General features: G+C 45.7%; 1 long non-coding RNA gene across 1 annotated transcript in view; it reads left to right on the forward strand.

Annotated features, from left to right (window-relative positions):
- Positions 1 to 18010, forward strand: part of LOC118695783 (uncharacterized) — an 83540-nt gene that overhangs the window by 12655 nt on the left and 52875 nt on the right. The window contains exon 3 of the long non-coding RNA XR_004981584.2: positions 2388 to 2513. This is a non-coding gene — a long non-coding RNA (uncharacterized LOC118695783). The remainder of the gene's footprint in view (positions 1 to 2387; positions 2514 to 18010) is intronic.

The raw sequence follows: 18010 nt of genomic DNA on the forward strand, positions 1-18010 counted from the left end.
TGACCCAGAGAGCAGCCAGTGGCAGGTGAGGGGGTTAAAGCCTTGGGTTTGTTTGGTTCTCCTCCTGACTGTCCTTTTAGTGTTAAAACAAAGGGAGAAGTGGTCATTACTTCACCTATGACAAGGGATTTTTATTTTTTTTTCCCCTCCTCCTGCTCTAATGGGCTGCAGGTGTTTCACAGCCAGCCCAGGCTAATCAGGACAGACTTTCTGGCCACAGGCCAAAATTATAAAACTGTCCACGGAGAGAAGAAAAGGAAAGACAAGGGGTGGGGGGGGGTGTGAGAAGGAAAAAGAAAAACCCAACAAAATAATAAAGCAAGTGAGGGAGTCACTCCATGCTGAGGTTTTGTACTTTTGTGTCTCCTGAAGTGAATACAACAGGAATCAAAGGTTTGAAAAGTCATTCAGCCCCTCCAAGGGAGAGGGGGAACCATCTGCAGGCCAGGATGGAGCTCTCTGCTCCCCTGGCACCGGGGAACCCTGGAGCAGCTCCAGCAGAGCTCCCACAGCTCAGGGGTGTCAGCAGCCAGGGGCTGTGCACAAACCACAGACAGGACAGGACTGCTGGAACGTGCCTTGAGCTGTTTGATTTTCCAGCATCTGCCTCATTCCATGGTTGTGACAATGGGAAGATGCCACCAGCTCACATCCCAGCCAGCAGACCAAGAACTTCATGTTACAACTCCCTTTATGAGTTTTTGACCAATCACACCAAGCAAAAGCACATTGACAGTAGTTCCATCCAACCACTACAAGCACAGGTACCTTTGGTTAAAACAATGCCTGTTTATTTCAAATACAACTCCTGCTTGTGAGCCTTCAAACACCATGCACAGAGCTCCATTATTAAAACTTCCTAACATCTCACCAGATGTACTTTTCTACAGCTTAAGGAGTTATTCTAGACAAGTGTTAATACACAGACCATTGTTTTATTTGTCCTCACTTTCTACTTCTTAGATAATTTTTCAGCTGCCCAATCTATGTACAAATCACAAACAGGACAGGACTGCTGGGGAAGGTGTTTTGAGTTGTTTTATTTTCCAGCATCCGCCTCATTCCATGGTTGTGACAATGGGAAGATGCCACCAGCTCACATCCCAGCCAGCAGACCAAGAACTTCATGTTACAACTCACTTTACAACTTTTTTTGACCAATCACACCAAGCAAAAGCACATTGACAATAGTTCTATAAGCTATAAGCACAGGTACCTTTGGTTAAAACAATGCTTGTTGATTTTGAATACAATACCTGCTTGTGAGCCTTAAAAGACAATGCACAGCTCTTCATAATTAAACTTAAAACTTCCTAATATCTCACTAGATAAACTTTTCTGTAGCTTAAGGAGTTATTCTAGACAAGCATTAATACACAGACCATTGTTCTATTTGTCCTTACTTTTCTATTTCTGACACAATTTTTCTGCTGCCCAATCTCACGGCTGCTGCATGGCTCTAATCACAGCTCTGCTGTCTCTGAGGCCCTTTGCAGTTTTCCCAAACCCCTCTGATTTCCTGGATACCCACAGGGGGGGATGTGGGATTCTGGCTGGGCGTGGGCATCCTCCTGCCAGGACAACGTGTGGCACCAGCCCTGGAGTGCAGGATCTCCATAGTGACAGCAGAGCTGCCAGGGAGGCACTGTGGCCTTGCCCACCAGCCATTAATTAATCCCTTTTCAGCAAAATTAGAGCTGCAAAGGCAAGGCAGAGCTCTGCAGCTCTCTCCCTGCTGGATTTTAGTGCTGAATTGCCCTTGAGCCCCACATGGACAGCAGTTCCCTGCTGTCTCCTGGAAGGGAAGATGGGCTGTGTGAGGGTGGATGAGCTGTGCCCTCTCAGCTGGGCAGGGCTGGACCTTCCCCAGGTGCTGCTCTCTGGGGTGGGAGCCAAGAGCAGCCAGGATGCTGCTGGGAAAAGGGAAAAGACCCAGGGAAAAGCTGGGTCTGAGGCTCTGGCTGGCTCCCAGCAGTTGGTTTGCCTTGCCCTCAGGCACTGTGGCAAATGCTGAGAGATGCAGCCCCAGAGGAGCCCCTGTGCCATTGTGGCAGTGCCCTGGGGACACCCCTCACCTTCAGCTTCCTCAGGCAGTCCCTGAAGGTAAGTGAGATGTGTCCAAGCCTCAGGGCATGTCCATGGGAGCTGTCTGGGTTTGGGGACTGAATAATGAGCACAGCTGAGGGGAATGAATTCACAGAATTCCATCTGACAGAGCCCAGCCATGAGGATCTCACCCAGATTTGTTCAGAGCCAGGTTTTGGCTGGGGCCAAACTCTTTGTGCTGTTTGTTTATCTAAGATATGGGTTTGGATGCTAAGCAGGGAAAAAAAAACCAACCAAACACCAAAACCATGAGTGATTGATGTTAATTATTTTCATTTCAGATCTCCTTTTTGGCAGCTGGGTGAGAAGGGAATGCCACGGCCAAGGAGGGATTGCCAGGGAGGGATTACCAAGGTTCAAGCTGAATTCCAAGGGAACAGGAGTCCTGTGAGTCACCTCTGCACCAGGTCAGTGCCTTCTGAGCTCTGAGGAGCATCCCTGATCCCTCAGGCTCTGCAGGTGGTTTTAGGGGTGATCAAAATGGAAATGCCCTGGTGTCAGGAATTACAGAGTTGCAAGGCAGAAATGATTCAATAAATTGGATTAGATCATTTTTTTTTTCTTATAGCAAGCAAATGGCTGGTGGAAAGCTTCAGGAAGTGCTTTATAATCAGGCAGAGTGAGTCAGTTTTGAATTTTGTGCTTTTTTGCATTTTGTAGTTGGTTGGAAAGGTCTGTGAGCTCTGGCTTGTTGTTTGCAGAGTGCTGAGAACATTACAAAATTCAGTTTTGAATTTTGAACAAAATTCAGTTTTGAGTTTTGTGCTTTTTTTGCATTTTGTAGTTAGTTGGAAAGGTCTGTGAGCTCTGGATGTTGTTTGCAGAGTGCTGAGAACATTACAAAATTCAGTTTTGAATTTTGAACAAAATTCAGTTTTGAGTTTTGTGCTTTTTTTGCATTTTGTAGTTGGTTGGAAAGGTCTGTGAGCTCTGGCTTGCTGTTTGCAGAATGCTGAGAACACCGTGACACTCCTGAAAACACAAATAACAGTGGCAGTGAACAGTAGCTTATCAAACCTTTTCTGATGGCTCAGAAACCCCTGGATTCTCTTATTCTCCACCCTTGGAGTATCCTGTGCTTCAATTTCCGGCCTTGGGTGCCAGCAAAGCTCAGCTGGGGCTGTGGAGATGGGACACAGAGCCACACAGATTTGGGGTGGCAGGGACATGACTTCATGCTCCTTTCTCCTTCAGCTTATCTGAGGGGAGGAAACTGGGGGCCTTATCTTTTTTTCTGAGTGGAAAAACTGATTTCAAGTGCACATGTTTGGAGCTGCAGCAGCGAGCCAGGTTGGCTTGACTAAACCACAAAATCTGACTGAGCCTAATTAGAAAGCAGGATGCCTCCCAGCACTTAAAGGTTGCTTTCAAGATTCTGATGAGCTGACAAAACAGATTAGTGAGAGGTGGGATTGGTATGAGCCATGTTTGGCATTTTCCTGCTCCGTGGCAGCAACAGGAGGCCCCTGTGTGGAGATCAGAGCTCCCTGTGCTTGAGCCTGGGTGAATTCACTGCAAGGGAATGCACAAAAGGGCTGAGCTGGAGATGCTGCTGATCCCAGAGCTAAATGTTGTTCAGTTTTTAACTACAGGAGCAGAGATTTAGATGAGATAAGAAGGTGATCAGAGGGTGGGCAGGCCCTGGCACAGGGTGCCCGGAGAAGCTGGGGCTGCCCCTGGATCCTGGCAGTGCCCAAGGCCAGGCTGGATGGGGCTTGGAGCACCCTGGGATGGTGGAAGGTGTCCCAGGGGTGGCACTGGATGGGCTTTAAGGTCCCTTCCAACCCAAGCCATGCTGGGATTCAATGAAGGACAGCCCTGAGAAGCCAGGCCTCAGAAGTGATACTGCAGACTGGCAGCTCCCAAACCCTGCTGGATCCTCTGTGAGCAGGGGGGAGGATTTGGGGAGCATTTCCCACACGTTTCCTTCCAGGATTTGTTTTGTTGGGGGCAGTGCCAGCCTGGTGGTGAGGGGCTTGGGCCTGGGTGAATTCACTGCAGGGGAATGCACAAAGCTCCAGAGTGGATGGGCTGGGCTCAGCTGGAGATGCTGCTGGTCTCAGAGCTAAATGCTGCTCAGCTTTAAGAGGAGATATTTAGATGAGATAAGAAGGTGATCAGAGGGTGGGCAGGCCCTGGTAGAGGTTGCCCAGAGAAGCTGGGGCCGCTCCTGGATCCTGGCAGTGCCCAAGGCCAGGCTGGATGGGCCTTGGGGCACCCTGGGATGGTGGAAGGTGTCCCAGGGGTGGCACTGGATGGGCTTTACCAAAACCACCCCGTGATTCATGGCATGGCAGGGCTGGGAAGGGGCAGGGCCAGCCTGGTGGTGAGGGCAGGGCTGCTTTATGCTGGGCACCTCTGCAAACACCCCCAGCAGGTGCTTTGGCCATCCAGGCCCCGCCAAGCTGCTCTCCTGAGTTCCAGCATCCACCTTTGCTGCTCACAATCCCCCTGTCCTGCCTGCTCAGGGTCTGCAGGCTCCCTGGAGCCAGGAAAACCAGGATTTCCCCTGCTGGCCCCGAGCTCGGAGCTGAGCCACCCCTGACAGGTCCCCCTGCCTCCCCTGCACGCACATGAGGAGAGGTTTGAGGCTGAGCAGACAGCTGGGACGCTCTCCCAGGGCAGCCTCTGTGTCTGGGCCTCCGTTGTTTTTGTCCAAATCCCTTCTGACTCCTTTCCAAAAGTGGTTCAGTCTGTAAAACCAGACCAGGTGCCTTTGGTCGGGCTCATTCCTGAAATACCAGCAAAAAAGCAGTTTGGATTGGTCTTTAAATAAGTAGGAAGTTCATTTCAAATTGGTTTTGGGGTTTTTTTTTGTTTTTTTGTTTTTTTTTTTTTTGTGTTTGATTGTTTTTTGGGATTTTTTTCTGTGGTTTTTTTTTTTTGTTTTGTTTTGTTTTGTTTTGTTTTTTTCCCCCTCACTTGAAGCATTTGAATCTTTCCTTTCCAGATAAAAAACTGACCTTGCTTGGACCAGTCCCTGGTTTCAGACCTGATTTATTGCATCCTCTTTTAGGAGAGCTTCAAAATCTCTCAGTGCCACCCTGCAGCCTCTGAAACCTCACCTCTGGTACACATTCCCTGCACCTTGACCCCTCGGGTGTTTCACAAAGAGTAAAGCTCCCAGCAGGTCAGATGGGAGGTTTTGCTTTCCCATTCCACTCCTTAATTTGCCAAAACAGTGAGGGAAAAAAAAATAAAAAAGAAAAGCCCAAAAGACCTGAGCAGCCAAACTTGGTGGAGGAGTTTAAAAGCTCTGCTTGCCTCTGAGCTTGGGTTTATTTCTGCAGCCCTGCTCCCTGCCAGGCTCTGTCCCCCTGGCTGCCCTTCCTCAGACAGAGCCATGGGGCTGCTCCTGGTGCTGCCTGGAGATGGGCCCTGATTTGGGAGAGGAGCTTTGCCAACCTTCTGTGCCTTCTTTGCAAACTTCCCCCGAGCATCTGCTTTGTTTCTGGGGCTGGGCTGCCCTGAATGGTCCCTTTGTGTGCTCTGCCTGATGGCTCCAAGCAGCTCTGGAGGAGTCTGAGATAAATGTGACAGCTCCAGCTCTGGAGAAGCCCCTGCACACTGCCCAGCGTGTCCCTGCCAGTGTCACTGGGGATGCTGGTGCTGCTGTGGCACCAGGGAGGAGTGGAAGGTGTGGAATGTCACTGACATCTTTTATGGAAAATCCTTTCCTTAGGATTTTTCCTCCTGAGAAGCTGAGAGGCCTCAGGAACAAAATGCAAACAATGGTTATCTGCTGCTGTGGAATGCAACAGGTGCATCTGGGATTGGGCTCATGTGGTTGTTTCTAATTCATGGCCAATCACAGCCCAGCTGGCTCGGACAGAGTCTGAGCCACAAACCTTTGTTATCATTCCTTTTTCTTCTATGCTTAGCCAGCCTTCTGATGAAATCCTTTCTTCTATTCTTTTAGTGTAGTTTTAATATAATATATATCATAAAATATATGATATATATTTTATGATATATATTATATTATTTTATATAATATAAATCAGCCTTTTGAAACATGGAGTCAGATCCTCATCTCCTCCCTCATCCTCAGACCCCTGTGAACACGGTCACAGTGGAAGGAAAAGATATTCAATTTTCTCTCCAGCCCAAACCATTCTGAGCTTCACTGAAGGACAATCCAGCATCTCCAGGGGATGAAGAGCATAAAAATGGGATATGGGGCTGCAGGGCTGACCTGTGCCCTACAAACACACCCTAAAGCAGGGACAGCTCCTATCCAGGGGTGTGAAATGGGAATGGGGCACCCCTCAAGGGAGAGGGGACAGCTGTGCTGGGCCTCAGCTCTTGGGGACAGATCTTGGAGCTGTTTCCCCTGATCAGTGCCACCCTGTGCTGTTGGCTCACTGGAGGGACAAGCAGGGGTGTGTGACATTTCAGCAGAGCTGCGCTCCTGCAGTCTCGGGGTCTTTCTGGGTCACTGCAACCCCAAGAATGTTCAAAGTCTCTTTTCCCAGCCTGGTGCTTGAAGAAGGAGTCAGGGCTCTTCATTTCTCTGTCTCAAGGTTGTTTATTGTTCCTTATCTATAAAATTCTTTCTCCTGCCCTGCCAGGTCCATCCAGCAGGACAGTTCCAGGCACTCTGCCTGCCCCAGGGCAGGGTTATGTCTTTATACTAAAAACTACCTGTACAATGTTTACAATGACTTCCCAATGCCCATCACCTGTGTTAGACAGTGAGCTTCTACGCCAAACCAATCCCAAAGTGCCACCATCACAGCAGAAGATGGAGGCCAAGAAGAAGAAGGAGAAACGAACTGGGCATGTCCATCCTTCCATCTTGCCTCCTGAACCCCCATACCAGAAAACCCCAAATCTACTTTTCCACCCCGTGATAACTTCACTGTTACTCTACCCAAACTGTTGTGGCTTGCTGATCTTCATCTAAGGTTGGTAATTTGCTCCTAATCAAACCCACAGGGGCATTTTGGGCTCTGTGCCATGGTCTCTGAGCCCCCTGGCAGGGTCCTGGCCATTCTGGACAGCCAGAGGGATGTTCTGGGTTCCCACACTGCAGGCTGGCACTGGCTGCTCCTCTGCACCCCTGAGCAGCAGCTCTTTGATGCTCAGAGAAGGTTCCCATTGAATATTTTGGAGAACTCGATTTCTGTTTAAGCACAGGGTGCAGAAAGAAGTGGTTCTGCCCCTGGGACTCGCAGGGCAGCTGCTGGAGGGTCCCCAGTCCCAGGCATCACCCAGAGGGAGCTGCTGGAGCTGTCTCTGGACAGTGTTTGGCTGCTTTTATCTCTCCAGGCTGTCTGGGGGAGTCAGGGCTCTGTGCTTTGCTCACATCTAATCTGCACTGCTGGGCTCAGCAGGCTCAGGGGCCAGCAGGGAGGGAGATAAAGGAGGGGGAAAGGTGGGAGTGGAAAATCCCCTCTCTGAGGGGACAGCAGGAAACCTGGGCACGCTCAGGGCATTGGCATGTCTTGGGAATTGCTCAGGACGTGGCCAAGTGAGTGTTTCCTGATCCTCCCTTTTAGTTTTTGCCTCTTTTCTTCTCCCTCTCGAAGAGCAGGAGGAAAAGCATGGCTGAGGGAATCCCAGTTTGGGGGATGGCCTTAGCAAATGTCATGGAAAGTGTCCCAGGCAGGCGGAACCTTGATCCACCTCAAGGAAGATCAGTTGCAAAGATTTTCTTTGTATTTTTTTCCGTTTTTACCTGGATTTCCTTTCACCATCACCTTCACCAGGAGAGGAGATCTCTGCCTAGAGGATGTTTCAGTTTGTTTGCTGCTGTTTGATTTTTGCTGTGCACAGGTGAATCCAGGTGGAGGTTCCTCAGTGAGGGGAAGAAAGCAGGAAAAATTTCCAACAGATAAAAGAAATTCCTGCTTGTGGGTGAGAGGGAGGGGAGGTGTTGTGTGAGAGGAGAGGAGGGGCTGTGGAGCAGGGCAGCCAGGGGAGGGGATCAGCTCTGTCCTTTCAAGTGCTCACACTCCAGCATCAAAGCTCCACGTGAATGTCACACACTGCCCTCTATTTATTTATATAATTTATATTTATTTTTATTTATTTATTTATCTAATTTATATTTATTTTATCTATTTTTTATCTTTTTATTTATCTAATTTATATTTATTTCATCTATTTATTTATCTATTTATTTATCTAATTTATACTTATTTTATCTATTTATTTATCTATTTTTATATAATTTATATATATTTCTATTTATTTATTTATATAATTTGTATTTTTTCTATCTATTTATTGATCTATCGATTTATATAATTTATATTTATTTCTATCTATTTCTATCTATTTATTTATCTATTTTTATCTAATTTATATTTATTTATCTATTTATCTATATATAATTTATATTTTTTCTATCTATTTTTATGTATTTATTTATATAATTTATATTTTTTCTATCTATTTTTATGTATTTATTTATATAATTTATATTTATTTTATCTATTTATTTATCTATTTTTATCTAATTTATATTTATTTTATCTATTTATTTATCTATTTTTATCTAATTTATATTTATGTATCTATTTATCCAATTTATATTTTTTCTATCTATTATAAAATTTATATTTATTTTATATATTTATTTTTGTCTATTTTTACATAATTTATATTTCTTTCTATCTACTTATTTATCCATTTATTTATATAATTTTATAAATGTATAATTTTTATATATTATATATTGATATTATTTATTTCTATAATTTGGGGATGCGCTCACCCTTTCAGAGCTCAGTAACCCCCACCCTCTGAGCAGGCAGGGCTGGGGTCACAGGATGCTCGTGGCACGTTCCCTGTGCTTCAGGGATTGCTGCTGTCTGTTCTCTGGCTGCCCTGGTGAAATCAATAAACGCCTTGGCAGGCACCTGTGTGCCCGGTGACAGCTGAGCCGCTCCAGGTCGTTGAGGAGGGCACCCAGGAGCCTTTGAAAAAGAAAAGGATTTTGATCCAGAATAGTCCTCATGTCCTACTTTCCCAGTCCCTTGGGCCAGCCTGTTCCTAGAGCAGGGCTCTGAAAGCAAAGAGAGAGAATTGGCTCCTGTCAGGGGTGATCTGAGGAATCTGGTGTTTCTGCTGCCTCCAGCCCTCCCTGTCCCCTCTTCTGTTCCTCCTGTGCCTCTCCTTAACATCTTGGTGACAATTGGGTGAGGGATGACGTGCCAGGTTTATGATTTAGTCTCTGGTTATGTTTGGTTTCTGGTTATGATTTAGTCTCTGGTTATGATTTAGTCTCTGGTTATCATTTAGTCTCCGGTTATCATTTGGTTTCTGGTTATCATTTGGTTTCTGGTTATCATTTAGTCTCTGGTTATGATTTAGTCTCTGGTTATCATTTAGTCTCTGGTTATCATTTGGTTTCTGGTTATCATTTAGTCTCTGGTTATGATTTCTGGTTTCTCTGGTGCTCAGGCATTGATGGAACTGTTGGTATTTGTGTGAGCCCAGTGCTGCTTCATCAAGGTGAAAAGAAACTTGGGTGCAGACCCCTCTGCCTTCTGCCACTGCCTGAAACCCAGCCCGACCCCAAATGGACCCAAATTTTCCATGCAGGGCACATCTCCCCTCCATGCAGCCCAGCCCAGCAGTGGCACAGCCTCATTTAGAGCCATGAAAACAAATGCAAATCCCTGGGCCTGGTTTGTTCTGCTGGATTGGCCCAAATTCCCCCCCAGACTGATGCAGGGGCATTTGCAGGTGGTGTCTCTGTGGCAGTCCTGGCATGCAGGGGGTTGGAAGTGGCCACTGTGGGCTCTGGCACTGCCAAAAAATAAAAAAAAAAAAGGTTTTTTCCAGGGTAAAGGCGTGGATGCAGAATCCTGACCCTTTGGAGCACATATCCCTCCATCCCTGGGACTCTTCGTCATTCTTGCAGCTCTTGAGGATTATCACTATAAAATAAAGCAGCCCTGGTAGGATGGGCTTTTTAATTTTATTTTCTTTTATTTGCTGAAGGGTATAAAAATCCTGGTTTTTTTCCCCCCCAATAAAGGGGTGGATGCAGAATCCTGACCCTTTGGAGCAGAAATCCCTCCATCCCTGGGACCCTTCACCATTCCCCCAACCTTGCAGCTCTTCAGAATTATCACTATAAAATAAAACAGCCCTGGTAGGATGGGCTTTTTATTTTTATTTTATTTGCTCAGGGCTATAAAAATCTTGGGGTTTTTTCCCCCCAGTAAAGGGGTGGATGCAGAATCCTGACCCTCTGGAGCAGATATCCCTCCATCCCTGGGACCCTTCATCATTCCCCCAACCTTCTTGCAGCTCTCAGGGATTATCACTCTAAAATAAAGCAGCCCTGGTAGGATGGCTTTTAATTTTATTTTCTTTTATTTGCTCAGGGGTATAAAAATGGTATCTTTTAACCTGTCAGTTTGCATTTACAACCCAGCTGAGGTTTGAAAGAGGCTGTCCAAAATGAAACCCAAGAGTACCAGGAGTGTGTTGGGAGAGCCAGTAGGCATTGAATGGTCTCTGTGGTGGCAGAAAAGCCTTAGGCTTCAACTGATTGCTAATTATGTGGCTTTATTCCTTTTTAAGAAAATACCAGGCAAGGTTTGGGAAGGAGGTAAAGTGCGTTAATCTGTGCAGAGTAACCAGTTTTGGGGTTTGTGGTTTTTTCTTTATTTTTTTCCCCTTTTATTTTATTTTTTTTAAACAAAATTCCCATGCCTCGATTTGGTTTTACAGCCTGGTTTGAAAACGAAGCCACATTCTCAAGTCCTGCCACCCATCTCTAAGAGATGTAAAGGGCACAAGTTATTCCACCTTAAAAAGAAAAGGGGGAAAAGAAAAGGGAAAATAGAAAAGGAAAAAAAAAAAAAAAAGAAAAGGGAAAAAAAAAGAAAAAGGGAAAAAAAAAAGAAAAAGGGAAAAGAAAAATAAAAAAGCTCAAAACCCACGCTGTGCAGAGAGGGAGAGAGTTACAGCAAGTGGGCCCCCCGCTTTTCTCTGAGGGGGAATGTAAGCAGATCCTGCCTCAAACTGCTTCACTCAGCAGTTTTCAGCTTGTTTTAATTGGCCTGGCCTGAAAGAATCCTGAATGCTGTACCTGTGCCAATGAAAATGCAAATGTTTCCCCAGCCCAGGCTCCAGGGGCCTGTCCCCAGCACAGGGATGGGCTGGGAAACGGGCAGGGCTTGTCCCAAGGCAGCTCTGGGGGACAAAGGGCTCTGGAAAATCCAGTGTGAGCAGGGACAGTGCTGGGCTACCTGCTGGAGGTGCAAAGGTGCTGGAAAATCCAGTGTGAGCAGGGGAAATGAGCCCTGGGAAATCCAGTGTGAGCAGGGGAAATGAGCCCTGGAAAATCCAGTGTGAGCAGGGGAAATGAGCCCTGGAAAATCCAGTGTGAGCAGGGGAAATGAGCCCTGGAAAATCCAGTGTGAGCAGGGAATATGAGCCCTGGGAAATCCAGTGTGAGCAGGGGAAATGAGCCCTGGAAAATCCAGTGTGAGCAGGGGAAATGAGCCCTGGAAAATCCAGTGTGAGCAGGGACAGTGCTGGGTTACCTGCTGGAGATGCAAGGGCCCTGGAAAATCGAGTGTGAGCAGGGGAAATTCAGGGTTGGAATTCCAAGGGTGCTACAAAATCAAGTGTGAGCAGGGAAAATGCTGGGTTGGAAGTCCAAGGGTTTTGGAAAATTTAGTGTGAGCAGGGAAAATGCTGGGTTACCTGCTGGAAGTCCAAGGGCTTTGGAAAATCGAGTGTGAGCAGGGAAAATGCTGGGTTACCTGCTGGAAGTCCAAGGTTGTTGGAATATCCCATGTGAGCAGGGGAAATGCAGAGTTGGGAATCCAAGGGTGTTACAAAACCAAGTGTGAGCAGGGGAAAATGGAGGGTTGGAAAACCAAGGGTGCTGGAAAATCAAGTGTGAGCAGGGCAAATGCAGAATTGGAAGTCCAAGGGTGTTACAAGACCAAGTGTGAGCAGGGCAAATGCTGGGCTACCTGCTGAATATCCAAGGGTGCTGGAAATCCAGTGTGAACAGGGAAAAATGCAGGGTTGGAAGTCCAGGGGTGTTGGAAAACTGGGCAGCCACAGTGCTCTGGGCACCCTATTCCATCCCAAAATTATTTTTTAATGCTGTTCATCTCCAAAAATAAGCTGCATGACCCCCCCAAAAAAACCCAAGAAACACCAAACGAAGCTAAAGCAGCAACAATTCCTTTGAAATGACAGATTTTTGTGTATTTTCTCTGGTTTTACACATCCCATGTGGGGCTGGGCTCTGATATCCCTCACAGATGGAAGTTGTCCTTGCCCATCCCTCAGGGTGACCATCCTTAGTCCACAATACAAATATTCCAAATTAAAAGCACGTTTTTAGGCATCCACAAATCATCCCTCCTCCTAAAGGGCACATCCTAAAGTTCTGGAATGAGGGAAGAAGAAAAATTACCTGGCTCAGCTTCTTCTTCTGCCTCATGTCAAATGACAGCCCAGCTGTGAATTGGGAAAAGAATTAATTTTCAATAACTGGTTGATCAATTCTTTTCTGGTTTTGCAATTCCCTATCCAGTAATGAATATGCATCCTCTGCATTTTCCAGAGAAATATCCAGCATCTTGGGGTATTTAAAATTAGATCTGTATACGTTTACAGAGTAATGATTATTCTGAATTTCATCCGAGGCAATTAAAAAAGCATCATGATGACATTTAAGGTGATATTTTTCTCCCCTATGTTAAATAATTATAAATAATAATAATGATTAAACAAATTATTCTGTTCCTCCCAGTCTGGATCAACCTTTAGGTTAATAATCTAAATCATTAAAATTCATCTGTCTCTCCAAGGATTGAGTAGTTCAAAAAAATTGGAGGAACCTTTCTGCAGAAGGGTGATTGATAATTACCAAAGAAAAGATGTTTTGTGGGTGAAAAATGGGGCAGCTCTGCAGATTGATTGGGTTTGATCCTGGTCAGGTTGAGGTGATGTTTTCAGCAAGTAAACTTTGGTTTTTATCAGTTTTATCAGCTGGATCCTCTTTGGGAGATGATGCAGGGGTCAAGTCCAAGGCAGCTTCCCAGCAGGCAGAGCCATGGGGTGACCTCAGGTCACATTTTTGGAGATTATTTGTTCATTAGAATGGCAGTCAGGCCCTTTACCTGTAATTTTTTGTTCTTTTTCCTCAAACTGCCTCTGTGAATGAGATTTTTCTTGACTAATTTCAAGTTGAGACTGGTAGTGTCCATCATTTCCTCCACTTTAGGGCTGGTTGGTTTCCCCCCAGAGCTGCCTAAATCTCTTTATTCAGGATTTAAAGCACCGAAACAAAGAGTTGAGAATGGAAAATCAACTTTTAGGGCCCAAATGGACATCCATTTGGATATATATATAAAATATACATATCCAGGATATGGGATAAATATATAGAATATAGCTATATGCAGATATGGAATAAATATATAGAATATAGCTATATCCAGATATGGAATATCCAAACTATGGAATAAATATATAGACTATACCTATATCCAGATATGAAATATCCAGGATATGGAATAAAGATATGAAATATCCAGAATATTGAATGAAGATATAGAATATACCTATAACCCTCTTCAGAACTGGGACCAGAAAGATTTCCTATATAAAGAATATAAATTAAGGATATAAGAATAAGGATATATGAACAGCCCATTCAGAGGAGTTGGGATCAAATGGATTCCCTATGTACAGAATATGGAATAAAAATATAAAGTAAGGGTATGGAAACACCCCATTCAGAGGAATTGGCACCAAATGGATTCCCTAAATACAGGGAATAGAAAATAAGGATATAGAAAATAGAGATAGAGAATAAGGATGGAGAAACAACACTCTCAAAGGAATTGGGACTAAATAAATTCCCTAAATACAGGGGATATAGAATATAGAATAAGGAAATAAAATACAGACTGGGGATGTAGAATAAGGATATAGAATATAGAATAAGGATATAAAATACAGAATAGGGATATAGAATAAGGATATAGAAACACCTCTTCCAGAGAAATTGGGACCAAACAGATTCCCTAAATACAGAATATGGAATAAGGACATAGAATAGGGATATGGAATAAGGATATAAAATATAGAATAGGGATATGGAATAAGGATATAAAATATAGAATAAGGATATAGAATAAGGATATAGGAGCACCCCTTCCAAAGGAATTGGGACCAAACAGATTCCCTAAATACAGAATATGGAATAAGGACATGGAAACCCCACCTTCAAAGGGATCAGGACCAAGCAGATTCCCTTTATCTGGAGCACAGCCCAAGGCTACACAGAACCCAGACAAAATCTGGGGGACTCCAAAGTTCCATCTGCTCTCCCTGCACACAGACCTGGCTGGTGAGAACTCTCCTCCTTCTCCCTCTTTTTTCCCTATTTTCCCCTTCTAAACGCATTTTTGTACTCCCATCTCCCTCCTCAGCACCCTGGCTGTCCCCTGCACCCCAGTGCCACGATCCCAGCTCCTGCTGGAAATCCAGGGATTCTCCAGAGCCCAGCCCCTGCTGCTGCAGACAGACAGACAGACAGACAGACAGACAGGCTGCCATTCCCTGGAGAACAGCCCTGCTCAGGAAATGTAGCTATTTCCGCTCTGCCTGCAGTCAGGAAATGAGGAGGAGGCAGCACTGGAGATATTTTTTGAATTTGACAGGATTTTTTTTTCCTCGTTTCAGAGCAAGGAATGCTCAGCCCGGCTGGGGGGTTGGAAGCCATGGGGGTGGTGTCAGATTTTGGGGCTGTGTTGGATTTTGGGGTTGTGTCAGAGCCATGTTAAGGTCTGGGATTTGAAAGCAGAAAAAATGGGATCGAATAATCCAAATATTCCAAGCCAAAATAGTAAACATGACCTCATAAAGCGTCTCTGCTTTCCCTTGCTGACGTCCTCACTGCCTTGTTTGACTTTAAACTGATTTTTTTTTTTTTGAGTTGGTTTTGGTTTCAGTGTTTGTTTTGATGTGGAATTAAATGATTTCAATTAAAATTTAATTGTTTTAATTCTGTTCAGAATCCAGAGCAGCACCTTTTTGGTGCTGCACGTGTGGAAATTCCCATCCAATCCCACTGCACTGAGAAGGGATTCAGCTCCCACATTTTAATACTGGCCCACTTTTACACTCATTTTAAATAGACTTTCTTCAAATTAATCTCATGAGATTGTAAAGCAGGCAAGGGTGCTTTAGTTTTAATGGAAGATGTGTGGCTAATTCCCTAGATTGTTTTAAAAATCTCCTTCTTATTAGTGGGAATATCCTGGAAATTCCTACTGCAAGTAGTGCTTGAAACCCTGCAAATGTTTGCAGTGGAGATGGAAAAATAGAAAGGGTGTAAAAACACCACCATTTAGTGGTATTTGAGAAATTTGTTTGTTTTAGAGTTAAAGAGAAGATAATCCTTGCAAAATATTTCAAATTTAGCTATTTTCAGAAACAGGCCCAGAATTTCTCTGAAGGTTTTCCTCTTTTCTTCCTAAAAACCCCATTCAATCAGAATTTGCCATTTCATCAAAATATTAGCTATTTTTTAAAGGCAATATGCATTGACTAGGGATGGATTAAAAGGGTTCTGCATCGACATTGGATTTTTCTTTAATATATCAAAAAATAAGAGTAAAGCTATAGTTAAAATTCTGTAGAAGTAAAATGCAAAAAAAGTAATTTCTAATGAGGGATAAAACATTTATCTGGAAGTTTTTGAATGGAGTTTTACAGGATTTAAATGTTTTCCTGGTGTTATTCCCCACAAAAATGTTGTTGCACCATTATCCTGATTTTTTCCCACCACGGTTCCCTGGAATCTTGTGGGATTATGGCTGAAATATGAGCTCCATTTGTTGATGTTTTGGAAGCAGAGTCCCAAACCCGAGGCCAAAATCCTGCCACCACCTCGGGAAGGGCCTCTGCCCTAAGAGTGGCTATTCCCAAAGTTCCTACAGCAAACCTTTCCCAGGGAAGGGATGCATGGAGCAGCTGGATCTGCACCCCAGAGCAGCCAGATCTCCTGTCTGTGCCCCTGGAGCCCCACCTGCGGCGCTGAGGGGTTGGAAATGTGTGCTTGGACTTCCAGACTGGGATCCCAGCTGGATTTTCGTGCTTCAGATCCTTGGTGTTTTTCCTGCAACCCCAAAATCTGTTTTGTTGTGCCACGCTGTGTTTGGCTTCCCACAGGTGGAATCGTGGAGGGGTTTGGGCTGGAAAAGACCTTAAAGATCCTCAGTTTGTGCTGAGGTTGGCAAAGGAAGCTGAGTGTGCTCCTGGTGCAGCTCAAAGAGCAGCAGAGCCGTGGATTGTGGGTCTGGAGAGGCAAAAAAGAGGGAGGAAAGGCAAAACGATTTTCTTATGGTCATCTAGAAGGAAAACAGGCAAAGATAAATCTGACCTGCGCTGCTAAGCTTGTTCCCTCAGCACCCTGTGCCTCCCAAGCCTTGTCCCAGATCCCTGACTCACAGAATTCACAGAATTCACAGAATTCACAGAATTCACAGAATTCACAGATTCACCAGGTTGGAAGAGACCTTCAAGGTCACCCAGTCCAACCCAGCCCCAACCCCTCAACTCAACCCTGGCACCCAGAGCCACATCCAGGCTTTGTTAAACACACCCAGGGATGGGGACTCCACCACCTCCCTGGGCAGAACATTCCAGAACTTTATCACCCTTTCTGGAAAAAACTTTTTCCTGCTATCCAGCCTGTATTTCCCTTGTGCAGCTCGAGGCTGTGTGCTCTGGTTGTGTCAGCTCCTGGAGAAAGAGCCCAGCCCCAGCTGAGCACAGGCACCTTTCAGGAGCTGTGCAGTGATGGGGGCAGCCCCTGAGTCTCCTTTTCTGCAGGCTGAGCACCCCCAGCTCCCTCAGGGGTTCCTCTCAGGGTTTGTGTTCCCAGCCCCTCTCCAGCCTCGCTGTCCCCTCTGGACACATCCAAGGCTCTCAAGGTCCTTCTCAAGCTGAGGGCCCAGAGCTGGGCACAGCACTCGAGCTGTGCCCTCTCCAGTGCCCAGTCTATTCCCACTGAGCTCAGTGGGGCCCAGGAAACACAAATTTTGCTCCTCACACGTGCAGAGCAGCCCAGGTGCCCCCCATCCATCCATCCCAGCCCCGTGAACAGCCCCCATCACCCAGGAGTGTCTGCAGGCTCAACCAGGCTGAGTCTCCTGAGTCTCCTTTTCTGAGCCTCCTTTTCTCCAGGCTGAGCACCCCCAGCTCCCTCAGGGCTGCCTCACAGGGTGTTCCAAACCCCTCTCCAGCCTTGTTGCCTCCTCTGGACACATTCAAGGATCTCAACATCCTTCCCAAACTGTGCATTCAAGCATTCAAGCTGTGCCCTCACCACTGAGCTCAGTGGGGCCTAGGAAATACAAATTTTGCTCCTCACACGTGCAGAGCAGCCCAGGTGCCCCCCATCCATCCATCTCAGCCCTGTGAACAGCACCCATCACCCAGGGGTGTCTGCAGGCTCAAGGAGGCCCTGGGGATTTTGGCTGGGCCTGCAGGAGGAGCCTCCAGCAGTGTTTGGTTTGGGGTTTCCGTAGCAGAGCACAAATAACGTTTGCTCATGAGGCAGAGCAGGGACACAGTGCCAGAAATAGAGGAATAGAGGCTCCTGACAATCCTGCAGGATGTTGCTGTGGTGTTATCATATGATTCATCCACTATGAGGCTGAACAATCGCTAACCTCAAGACACTCTCACTTTCACGCCCTCTGACACACATTCCACAGAGGACAAATATCCTCTGCATGAGTAAAAACCTCAGGGCTGGGGCTTTTAACTCGTAAAGGTCACTTTGTGAGTGTTCAGATGTTGAGTTTGAGCTTTGCTGCCCAGTCCTTGAGCGTGGGGAGGGTTTCTGTGAGTGCTGTGACGTGCTGGCTTAGAAAATCCTTTTTGGATGCTGATCACAGTG

Source organism: Molothrus ater, chromosome 22 (genome assembly GCF_012460135.2).
Source record: "Molothrus ater isolate BHLD 08-10-18 breed brown headed cowbird chromosome 22, BPBGC_Mater_1.1, whole genome shotgun sequence".
Lineage (NCBI taxonomy): Eukaryota > Metazoa > Chordata > Aves > Passeriformes > Icteridae > Molothrus > Molothrus ater.